Raw genomic sequence first — 13,475 nt, 5'->3', positions numbered from 1 at the left:
GGAAGCCTTCCCCTTCCCTTTCCTTGCATTACTTGCTAAGGCTAAATTTTATTCATCATCATTCTTGGATGAAGAACCATCTCGTGTGCTCCTCCTGATCTCCTCTTGCGTAAGATCCGACCAAAGTCGTTCCTAATCCAACAGTTTCTTCCTTCCATTCCAACTCTTTGGAAGGCCAAGGAGAGCGAGGCTCACCATATTATCATCGGTAGTAGTTATTCCCACACTGCCAAGCTCATCTCTACAGGTGGTGAGCTTGTTTAGATATGTGGAAATAGTATCACCCTTCTCCATCTTGATTCTTTGAAGCTTATCCTTGAGCACCAATTTACTCTGGTCACTACTGTTCTGGTAGAGATCCTTCAATGTCTTCCACATTGAAAATGGAGTATCCTTCCCATGGAGACTCGAGACAATATGGTATCAAACTCCCTCAAGGATGATCTATCTCACCTTCGCCACACACTTCTTCCACTCAGCCAACTCTTGTGCATTAGTTGAAGCTCGCTTTGGTATTTCTTGATCAATGAATTCCTTCAAGCCATTGTCTTCTAATACAGTCCATTCTATCTTTCCATGCCATGTAATTTGAGCTACCTTCCAAGGCATACTCAAGTCTCAAGCCATAGAATGCCATTGGCCAACCTTGAAGTATGATATGAATTCAATTTGCACCTGTAACCCTGAACTTCAAACTTCGAATTCTCTTCTCAGTATACTATTCACAACTATGATACCATGTAGACAATATGATATAGATTAACCCAATAACGTAATATAAATCAAGCAGAATATAATAACCTACTTCTACTATTAAGTTGCGGAAGCTTAAAGATTGAGCTGAAAAATATAACCTGAAGAAGAAGAATCAATGGCACAATGCACATGAAAATAATTTTGGGGAAAGCCTCAGCTAAAAACCACACGCTATTGTATTATCATACATGGTGGATATACATAGGAATTATACAAAGCCTTAGCTCTCACAGCTAGCCAGCTCCCAGTACAATCCTCACAGATGCTCATAGGCAATCTTGGCTTCTCTTAGCCTTCCTATTTTCCCTCCAAGCTCCTATTTCCTTGCGTTGTTCCTTGTGGATGATTAGCCTATTACCAAGTGGAAAACCATTTCTTCAAAACTGCGCAATCTTCAAGGATGAATCCTTGACTGCATGAATGAGTTTCTCCATGAGAAAACACATGCAACTGATAGTACACTGTCCTTGAACATTAATCTCAACTGGGTCTTTCTCAGAATAGACATGCATGAGTTTTTGATGAGGGAATCTTCAATTAACTGGAGTAGCACTAGTTGATTGCATTAATGCATCAACTAACTGTTAACTCACTATTAGTTCCTCAAACAATTTGGAACTAATTTAACTCGACTTAACTCTGTAAACTGAGTTAAATAATTACAATTCAAATATAACTCAATCTTATCTCCTTAATTTAAGGGATAACTCTTGCATGACTTCAAAAAGACTTCTAACTTAAATTTCTCCAACTAATTAATTTAAAATAAATTAATTAATTATTTCCAAGTAGATGTTAAGACTAAATTCGATTTTAATTCACAATTTAATTCAAGGACAAATTAAATTGGAATATTCTTGTTGCCATATTTCAACATAATCAAAGGAACAAGAATATTCTATGGGGAAGAAGAAGATAAATTTCAGGTCCACAGGAGTTGAAGAACCATAGAGTCATAGGAGGAATCATCATGAAAGAGTTCATGAAGAAAAAAGAGCAATTAGACAAAGAGGAGACTATCAATGGAGGATGAGTCAAATAGATAGTCGACCAAGGTATTTCTTTGCTAAACCTCATAATGTTTTTGACAATAGGCGTGCCTACTTATTTTATGGTCACTGCTACAAGTGTCATATATTTGGACACAAAGCTATTAATTGTAGAAGTGTCAAAGTTGAAAGAGATGAAAATATCAGGTTTAATTCACACTAGACTGCTAAGTCACAAGATTCCTCTTTTAGGAATTAGAATGCCTTCACTCCCCTACAAAGTGAAGTTGAATGTTTTAAATGTAATAATTTCGGGCACAAGGCCAACGAGTGTAGAAGTAGGTTTGAATACTTATCTAAATCCTAAACTGACAGACAGAATCACATACAAAAGGATAAAATAAGCTGGAAACAAAAGACCAAAAATAGCATGCCATGTGGGCTCGCCTTATCAGTGCATGATAAAGAAAACAAATGGTATGTAGACAATGGTTGTTCCAAACACATGACTAGAGACAAGAGAAAGTTTTTGTCACTAAAAGAAAAAGACAGAGGAGGCAATGTCACCTTTGGCAACAACACTCCAGCAAGAATTAAAGGAAAAGGAGTGGCTAGTCTTGATGAGAAGACAAAAGCACAAAATGTGTTGTATGTGGAAGGCCTCCAACACAATATGCTAAGTGTTAAATATATGTGTGACAACGGCTATAATGTGACCTTCCGAACTAAATATTGTAAGATACGAAATATAAAAAATGGAAAACTAGTGGGGAAGGCAATCGGGACTCACAATAACATTTATGTGTTCGATGACTCAAGGGTCAGCTGTTACTTGAGAAAAACTAGCGAAACACGACTGTGGCATAAGAGGCCCGGATACATGAATTTTGATAGCTTGATAAGGATAAACAAGATAAGCATGGTAAAAGGATTACCTAGATTTTCAAGGCCTAATAACACCATCTGCAAGTCATGTCAATTTGGAAAGTAGTCTAGGACTCATTTCAAAATGAAAGAGTTCTCCTCATCCAAGCCTTTGGAGCTGATTCACACAGATATCTATGGCCCCAAAAGAACAAAAGCATCAAAAGGAGAAAGGTACTTCTTGCTTCTCATTGATGATTACATGAGGGCTACTTGGATTCTCCTCCTAAAAGAAAATCCAAAAGCATTTAGCACTTCAAGAAGTTTAAGGCTCAGGTAGAGAATGAGAAAGATTTGAAGATAAAATGCTTGAGATCAGACAGAGGGGGAGAGTTCACCTCAAAAGAGTTTGAAGAATTTTGTGAAGAGAAAGGTATTAGAAGGCAGTTCTTAGTGGCCAGAACTCCTCAGCAAAATGGAGTTGTGGAGAGGAAGAACCAAACAATCCAGGAAATGGATAGAGCGATGTTAGATGAAGCAGGAGTGGAACACCACTTCTGGGGAGAAGTAACTAATGAGGCTCATTAATAGGTAAACTATATAGGTCACAATGCCAATCTCCATCTTATTAAAATTGAATTTTCTCACATTTATTTACATGTTATGTTATATTTTTCTTAGTGAGAAGGGTGAAGGTGAGTTACTATATCATGTGGCCCAATGTGTATTAAATCCAGGAATTGGAGTGGTTTTGGGATGAATTAAGTGGAGGAACTTGAAGTGGCCAAGTAAGAGATATTTTAGGAGATTTGTCTCCCTCCTTAACTCCTCAAATCATTCAAAGATTCCACCACCATATCTCATCATCTCAGAGTTATAAGTACCCAAGAAAGCTGAATCTATTGGCATTCAAGCTAGTGACAGTTAAGAAAGAGTCATTCTTGACTTAGGGAGACAAGTATACCTATTTTATAGGGAGTTGTTGGGAGCTCCAGTTTTGTATAAATAAGAGAGACAAGGGACTCAGTAGGATTGGATTTTTATTTATTTTATTTTATTTTATTTTATTTTTTTTATGTAGCCAAGAGGCATTTTGAACTAAAACATTGTGACTGTTATTGTATTTTTATATTCGACATTTTGATGATAATGAGAAATTTTAACCTGATCTAGCACTGAGTTGACTCAGAGGGCTAAAGCTCTTAGGTTAGGGCTCGACCCTAGTAGCAGAAGTTCCTCCTTTTGTATATGTATTCTTAGATTTAAATGATAATTACTTGTTGAATTTATTTACGTTTTGTTGATCCGGATTTAATTAGAAATGCAAAAAATTACAAATATAACCATAAATACAGAGATGCAGTAAAAATAGAACTTCATTTCATTAATATCAAATACTAAAATATGATTACAAACATAATGGAAATAAGATTAGCTCGGGCGATGGTAGCTTATCTCTGAGAAGAGATGTGACGGTTGCATGCCTCTTAACTGAGTTACAATGAGGCTCCAGGGCCCTTTTATTATTAAATAATAAGAGAAAACCCTAAACAACCAAAACCCTAACCCAATGAGATGTCACACCAAGAGTTTATGGGCCTCGTTGGGTAGCCAACTTCCTGGGGTTGTAACTTAGTCATGTTATCTCTATTTGATGCATATGATACCTCATTGGAAAGATCTATCCAAGGAATATAAATGCTGATGTGATTTCTATGGAAATTGTCAAAGGAAAAAAACGTCGTTTAGGGCCTCAAAATCGCTCTAGAAGTTCAGGACCCAAAAAAATTCCAGAAATAGTAAACTGTGCTACAATTAAGGAAACTGAAAGAAAAATGGTGAGGGTTAAAGTGGAATAGGTGGGTTTCCACCAATATTCACATGGATCAGTTCTCCACTCTTAGGAAGCAATGGTATCCATTGCATTGAGTTCCTCGATGAGATGAGGAAACTTCTGCTGAACTTGGTCCTTGATGAGAGATTTTCCTTGGTACAGGAGTTGGCTGACTTTGACAACTCAGTACAGCTAGATCTTCTATTGGTGAGTGTTCTTTATCTATGTGTACATGATTCTATCAGTTGTAGCTTGTTCCATGTAGTCTAGATTTAGCTTTGTTGGTGTGAGTTGTTATGCAATGTCGGATGTGTCTTGTAATGGTGGAAAGTATGGCTGAAGGTGATCCACATTTAACACTAGATGCAGGCCAAGGAATGGGGGAATGTTGAGATCAAAAGAATTATCTTCCACAACCTTAGTGATGGTGTACGACCCATATCGAAGCGGGCGAATATTGTAGTGGGGCCCAGCGAGGCACTCCTTCTGTAAATGTAGCCAAACTTTGTTGCCCACCTAGAACTTGTGTGGCACCTGATGCTCATCATGTCGCTTATTGTACTTAACATTGGCTTTGTCCAATATGTCATGGACCTATTGGCGGATGTGTTGAATGTGCTCAATGAAGCTATTTTCCTTCTCGGCTTCGGACCAGACATGAGTTGAATATGCCTGAGTCACTACAAATGGTATGGCCACATCAATGGGACATAGTGGCTGGAATCCCAAGCCCACCTGAAAAGGGCTATGGCCAGTCGAGTTGTGGAGAGCCCAGTTATAGCTGTGCTAGACATAGGGGAGGTTCTCATCCCATGTGCATGGATTATTTGAGTTATACATGTGCAGAATGTGTACGATCATCATGTTGATGACCTCTATCTAGCCATCAATTTGGGGATGGAAAGCTATGGACTTAATGAGCTTGGTGTCCAACATCGACTAGAGACTGGACCAAAATGTACAAAGGAACCTACTGTCCTGATTTGAGATGATAGACCGTGGGATCCAAAAGTGTACCCACACTCGTTAAAAGAAGAGTTTAGCAGTGGCTTCTGCTGTGATATTCTTCTTGTAGGCCGCCATAATAGCCATCTTCGAGAATCTGTCGAAAACCACAAAAACACAGTCATTGTCATGCTTAGTAGAAGGAAGGCCATACATGTAGTCGATGGAGATGGATTCCCAAGGTTGAATAGGGGTAGGAAATAGAGTATAGAGGCCTTGCTTCTTGATGGTCGTTTTGGTAATGGCATAGGCAGTGTAGGATCTAATCTACTTTCTGACTTCCTGTCGAAGATTCAGCCAATAGAAATAATTCTGCAGTACTACCACCATTTTCTCAACCCCAAAATTCCCAGCGGCCTCACTGTAGTGCGCTTCCCAAATCATCTTGGCACACTTGCTTGAAGGAACAAAAAGGTGTCCCAGGTGGCATAACAAAGCATATCGGAGGTGAAAATCTAGAACTTGTTAACCCTCCAAGAGCGTATCCTATGTGTGGCCAAATTTTGGGTTTCTTTTATAGAGAAGTGACCAATCGAAAGTCTTGTGCCCAAAAGAGTTGAACACAGTGGTTAACGCCATGATCGGTGGTCGACTGAGGAAGTCTGCCACATTATTGGTGCTCCCCTTCTTGTACTTGATATTCAAATGGAGCTGTTTCAAGTATGTGGACCGCTTATGATGGCAATCATTATGCAACTTCCCTTGCATCTTTAGGAGTTGCAGGGGTCAGTGGTATATGTGGATGACCATTTCCTTCCCCAAAATGTAATGCTTCCATTTTCGATAGGCCTACACATTGGAATACATCTCTTTGTCATAGGTGGGATACTTCTGGTTTGTGTCTGAAAGTGTCACAGTATGATATGCCATTGGATGGCCCTGTTGAGTAAGGACTGCCCCAATAGCATAGTTAGAGGCATCTATCTTGATCTCAAATGGTTGTTGCAAGTCTGGTAGTGTGAACACTGGTGCAGAGAAGAGGCGATGTTTTAACTCTGTAAATTCCTTCTATTGAGATTCATACCAAAATAATTTTTCTTTCGCTCCTCCCTTGGTGACTTGACTCAAGGGCCAAGTGATCTGAGAGAAACCCAACACGAACTTGCAGTAGAAATTGGCAAGACCTAGAAAGCTGCAGGGCTTTGTAAGAGTGGTTGGGACCGGGCAATCCTGAATGACTTGGATCTTGGCTGGATCCACATGCAATCACGAATGACTTGGATCTTGGCTGGATCCAAGTATGCCACTACAAATGAGTTGGTGAATGGCCGCAATATGTCATCCATCAGCCTCATGAAGGTTGCAGGAGCATTCGTCAACCCAAAAGGCATAACCAACCATTTGAGAAGGCTCTCCTTGGCTTTGAAGGTAGTCTTCCACACATCGGAATGTTCAATTGGTACCTAGTGATATCCGGACTTCAAGTTGATCTTACTGAAATATTCCCCCCCTTGAGTTGGTCTAGAAGGTCATTAATCCGTGGGATCGAGTGCCTATTCCAGACAGTGATCTTGTTCAATGCCAGATAGTCAATACAAAGTCTCCAAGCCCCATCCTTCTTCTGTACCAACACGATCAGGCTCCCACAAGGCACTGAACTTGGCCGGATGTGACCTTTCTACAATAGCTCCTGAATCTGCCTCTTGATTTCATCGTTCTCTAGGATGGAGTGTTGATATATTGGTCCATTGGGAAACAACGCACCTGGGGTCAAATCGATGGAGTGCTTGACCTGACATTGCAGAGGTACCCCTAGGGGGAGGTGAAGATGTCCTCATACTCTTCCACGACCTTGTCCATCCATTGTTGTTGTGTGAAGGGGACTTGTCTCGAGGTCATGGTCACCATATTTTTCTTTCCCTAAGGGCATGTCACCAGGAAAACAAATCTCCCAGTTTTGGAAATGAGCTTACTGCATTGTTTTGTAGTTACCAGAGAGATGGCAGTAGGCGGTGCTACCTCCAGTATCCTGTACAACTTATTTACCAAGGTAACAATAAGAGCACGAGGCCTTGACTTATACATAACATGTCACTTCCATAAGTATGGTTGGCCTAATAATACATCACAAAGATCAAGGGGAGCAGCATCACATAATACCTCATCCATGAAGAACTTGATGTTGTATTGAAGGCGGCACTGTTGGCTCACGCGAAGATCCTGTTCTTGGTGAAGCCACCCAATGGTGTTCGACTTTGGGTGTGCTATGGTCGGTAAGCCCAACCTCTTCATGACCTCTACTACAATGAGGTTCTTTTGGCTCCCGCTGTCAACAATGAGCTGTAGCGGGGAACCCTTTACCCACATATGAGAGTGGAAGAGATGATCCTCCTCCTATGGATATTTGGGTTCCTCCTTCTGGATCTTCGTGGTGGCAATAGTGGTGTTGGGATCCGCATCGATAATTTTCTTCCCTTTGTCATTCCCCTTCTCGTGTCCTGAATCAAAGTTGGAACATGCATCTAATTCTGAAGCCTTCAGCTCAGCCATAAATGACTGCTTGGTCCGACACTCACTTTTGTTGTGAATGGAGCTCTTATGGAACTCAAACCACTTTCTTGTGTCCTTATTTAGTTTTGCAGTGTTTTCCTTTGCTTGTGCCTTTTGCAGGTTGTCCTCGGCCATCCTGCCTTGGATTTTTCCTTTATTCTATGGTTTGGGGGAACCTTTCCCTTACTTCAGATTTTCAGATCCAAAGTCTCACTTCTTCTATTTAAACTTCTGCTCAATCTTGACAATGTATCGGTATGTCGTGCTGATTGAGGAGATGTCCAGGAACTCCATCTTGTCCTAGATGTATCTGTGTAGGTAGCCGCGGTACTTGAGTACCAAATGTTTCTCAGAATCCTTGATACCCAACTTCGTGTGAAGGGTATGAAAAACATTAGTAAACTCTGACACATATTGGTCCCTTCCCTACCGTAGCATGGTCCACTTTATGTATTTTTCCTCATAGCTCCTGACAGGGTAGCACTGCCCCTTGATGGCATCCCAGAATGAATTCCAAGTGGGGGCGGCTGAAAACATTGAGGTCATACTTTCATCCTTCTGCTCACAGTAGGTTTCCCACCAATCCTTGACATGGGGGATAGATTTGAGAAGAGAAAAAGTAATCTTTTCCCCACTGGAAAAACCATGAAAAAAAAATATCCTTCTAGCAGATTTAAGCATTTATCTATGACACCTACATCTATTTGGCCCTAAAATATGGAAATTTCAAAGTTTACTTGTACCTTAAAAGGTGTGGAGCCTCCAGAGTGGCTGCTAGATGTGGATGTGCCGTTGGTGGGCAACCGTTGAAGGATTTGGGAAAAGTTATCCATCATCACATTCCTTTGTTTCTTAAGGGCCTCCTCGATCAATCTTTTGATAGGATCTCCTACTCCCTCATCTTTATTTTCTTCGCCCATAGCCATTTGTCAGGGTTTGTGAGGCTGATATTGCAAAGGTTCAACCAGATCGAGCCCTAACTCCTTATATCTTGACCTCATTAGAAACATGCAGAGAAAAACAGAGAAAGAGCAGGTCGCTCTGATATCACTAATCCAGATTTAAATAGGAATGCAAAAAAATATAGATATAACCATAAATACAGAGATGCAATAGAAATAACACTTCATTTCATTAATATAAAATACTAAAATATGCTTACAAACATAATGGAAATAAGACTAGCTCAGGGGACGGTAGCTTATCTTTGAGAAGAGATGTGGCAGCTACATGCCCCTGAACTGAGTTACAATGAGACTCAAGGGCCTTTTTATTATTGACCAATAAGAGAAAACCCTAAACAACCAAAACCCTAACCTGAGGAGATGTAACACCAAGAGTTTATGGGCCCCGTTGGGGTTAGTTGGACAGTCAACTTCCCGGGGTGATAACTTGGTCATATTATCTCTGTTTGACACGTATGATACCTCATTGGAAATATATCTCTGAGGACTACAACTGCTGTCATGATTTCCTTCGAAAATTTTAAAGGAATTTTGCAAGAAAATGTCGTTTAGGGCCTCAAAATGACTCCAAAAGTCCAGGAGATGAAAAAATGCCATAAATAGTAAACTGTGTTGCAATTAAGGAAACTAGAAAAAAAATAAAAAAATGATGAGTGTCCAAGTGGAATAGGTAGGTGGCCACCAATATCCACCTGGATCATTTGTCTAGATTAACAAGTATTTGAATGATTTCTTAATCTTGTTTCCATTATTTTGAAGAAGTAGATCAAAGGTATAGTAGTGAAGGAAGTTACTCCAGAAAATCTTGTGACAATGGCCTATTTCTCATCTCCCTCATGGGATCATGATTAGAAGGTCCCATTCTCACAACCCCAAAAACATAGTTGTATTTTGGTCATTGCATAGCTTAGGGTTCATTTTTAGATAGATCACTATTTATGATTTCTTGGAAGCACCTGTAGTTGTTATTTTGTTTCTTGAGTTTGCTATAGCTTAAAAAGGCATTCCATTTCATAGATCTAGTCATTAGAAATAGATAGATCGAATTTCTCAAATTCAATTCACATTTTCCATGTTAATATGTAGCGATGCATAATTGAAGAGAAAAACAGGTTTTGTTGTAGGGATTGTTGATTTGCAAGGAGGAAATCATCCAACCATATTCAACTAAGTCTTCTCCACCTTCTACCAAGGCATACTAACACATAGTCAAAATCTCTGTTTTGCAGCCACCATGAGCAGCCACCTTTGGAAAATCCAACCTCCCAATGGTGTTGGGCTTAGCCTCGGACAATTTGCACCTTACCTACACCTTCTCTAACTATCATACATCTCTCTAGCACCTCATTCCACTATTCTTTCCCTCATAAAGCTTTCATCTCAATTCCCGTAGAAAACCAGGACATCATGTAGAAAACTAGAACATCTTGTAGCAACTATAGGATCTCCTGTAGCAACCTGTTTGACCCTGTTTTGACCAGAAATGCTAGTATGAGAGTAGGTTAGGCCCTCATCTTGGATTCCATGCCTATCATTGGCACCTGAGATCACCTCTCCCATACCTTCCCCCCATGCAAGATCAAACAAAATAAGCATAGCATTTACATTTCTGAATTTAGAAATTAAAAGACTCTTTTCCTGCAAATAAAAAATGAAATAGTTGGTGCATGCATATATAAATCATAGAATGATAGAACAACTTCCCATGTCCAAATAGTCCAAATATCTAGATGATCAATTTCATAGTTAGCCTAGTTCTTTTCTACAAGTAATTTGTGTTATTTCCTAGCTAGATGATTTATGGCATTTGATAGCATTTATCATTGAACAAATTTCATTTCATAAATAGGAGAACATTTACTTTCCTACATTAGAACTAGATTTACATTCACTATCAGTGGTCCTTGTAGTCAATAGAAGATTGGTCTGGAACTCTAGTGGTCGAGTGCCCCAGTTGAGAAGTGACATGAATAGAATGTTGCATCCGCTGTGTATATAGAATTGTCACCGCCAAGTTTGTATGAAACCTAGGGTTGATAAAGTAAAATTAGTAGCCCTAGGAGTTGCAGCATCCTTGTTGCAATACTGAGGTTCATCACATTTTGGCGCCATTATCGGGGAGGTGTCTAGGTAGATGTAATTTCCGCTTTGCTTTCTAATTTACATTCAGTAGGTAGATGTTATTCTGCTTTCCTTTCTATTTTATAATCATTATGAAAAACACATAAAAGGAAAAAAATGATTTCATGCCTTGTAGGAGTAGAGACAATTTAGGGAAATTTTTACCAAATACCCCCACACAATCAGACAATCAAACTTACCTCTTCTTCGGTGGCTGTCATCTTCCGTGTTTGACTAAAGGGGAGTTAGACGACCCATTAGCTAAACAACCATAGATCTTTGAAGAGCCTATTGGGGAAGAAGAAGAAGAAACCATTCCACACACTTACACCATGGCTGAAAACAAAAATGAGGGTGCTTTTCCCATTATAGAGATTAATGGAGTTGCTAGGATGAAAAACATAAGCCCCTCTGCCCTTCCTCACTTCCATGGATAAACCTAAGAATACCTTGATACCTTTTTGGTTGAGTTTGTTGTCATCTGCATAACTTATGATTATACCTCCGATGGCTAGAAGTTGAAGTTGTTCCCATCCACCCTTAAGGATGCAGCCTTACACTGGTTCAAGCATTTACCCGGGGACAACATCACTACTTGGCCCCAAATGCAGAAATCCTTCAATGACAAGTATAGGGACTACTGTAGGTCCAAGGACACCAAAGAGGAAATCTTCAGAATGACCTTGGGACATGATGAATCCTTGGAGGATTATGAGGAAAGGTTTCAACTCAGCTATAATAGTTCCAGATGCACCCTTGGTCCTCAATTACTTAAGTTAGTCCTTCTTAGAGGGATCAGAGAATATATCCTAGGAACCCTAAACATGTTGTCTGGAGGGGACATCTATTAGCTATATTATGATGATATGAAGGAATTTTAAAAAATAATTCTAGGGTTTCCAGAATGAAGGGTAGGGCCACTCAAGCTTTGGCTAGTTCCTCTTCCTCCAACACTTTTATCAAGAGTGAAATTGGAAACATGTTGGAAGACTTTAAAAGTGAAATGTTGCATACCCTTTCTCTGCAAATGGACACCATGCAGATCAAGAGGAAGCATGAGGAACTAGAGAGAGCCTTATGTGTCTTTTTCCCTAGATGCACTAGAAGGCACCCTAGAAATGAATGTCCATTGAATGTTATAGAGGTCTTCTCTGTCTATGAGGAAAAACGCTCCACAGATAAGTGCCCTTATCTTCCTGGATTGAAGGTTGTATGTCAAGGAACTAAAGGTGGGGTTGAAAAACTTTGTTATATCAACCAAAGGAGGCCTCAAGGACCTCTACTATACCAGAAGGGCATGCAAGGGGCATCCTATTCATATTACAATCCTAATCAAAATGCATCCCTGCCCCCTTGGTGTTCTCCTGATCATCCTTCATGGTCCACACCTTCTCCTTGGTCTTATGCACCTCAATACCCTTCCCAACCTGCCAATTAGTCATTTCAGCCATATGCTCCCCCACATCCTCACTGGAATACCCCATCACAAGGATGGAGGCACCCATTCAACCAATCTCCAGCCTTACTACCTCCACCTCCATCTCAACCAGAGCACCTTCATCCTGCGCCACCTAAGCTACCTCAGGTTCCTGCTCAACCAAATCTGAACCTGAACAACAAACCAACACAACAAGTCTATAGTGGAGAGACATCCTACCCTACCTATGCTATGGAAATTCGAGAAATCAACCTCAGGTCTGGAAGAGTGCTTCTAGATAACCAACCTCATCTCCACCTAATGATCTTGAAGAGGAAAATGAAGAGAGTGTTCCAAAAGCCAATCAACCTCCTCTTCCTAAAAGATTGATCCATTCTAGTCAGTCAACCCCATAAGAGACTGAACTTCTAGGAGAATTGAAAAACTTGTGTGTTAAAATCCTAGTCCTCCAAGTCATCAAGGGTGGCCCCATCTACAACAAGGTAATTAAGGAGAAATGCTTCAAACATCCTGGGAGGAGAAAGAAAGACACCCCTACCATTAACGTCATTGGACAATTGTCTAACGTAATGCTAGGGAGTGTGCTTTTCCCAAAGTATGTAGACCCTGGAGGTCCCGTGGTAGATGTGCACATTGATGGAATCATTGTATGCCTAACCTTGATTGATCTTCGGACTGCAATCAATGTGATGACTAAGGAGACAATGCTCAAACTAAATCTCCAAGGATCATTGACAAAGACCACAATAGTATTGCATCTTGCTGATAGATCCGCAATAGCTCCTAAGGGAGTTGTTGAGGATGTGATGGTCTCTATTGATTCCCCAGCCCAAGACCAAATTCAATGGTTATCCTCTCATCCCTAGAAGGCCATGTCTAGCCACTGTTGATGCTTACATAAGTTGCAGGGCTTAGAACATGACCATTAAGAATGGGCATTTCTCCAAACAGTTTGTCTTGTATCCTCTCACTTAATCATCCTTAGAGCGTCGATTACCCTTATGGTTGGAAGA

The sequence above is a fragment of the Pinus tabuliformis genome, chromosome 2_1 (genome assembly GCF_031772625.1).
Source record: "Pinus tabuliformis cultivar Carrire ecotype Pingquan chromosome 2_1, CPIR1, whole genome shotgun sequence".
In the NCBI taxonomy this organism is placed as follows: Eukaryota; Viridiplantae; Streptophyta; class Pinopsida; order Pinales; family Pinaceae; genus Pinus; species Pinus tabuliformis.
This window is presented reverse-complemented; position numbering follows the sequence as displayed.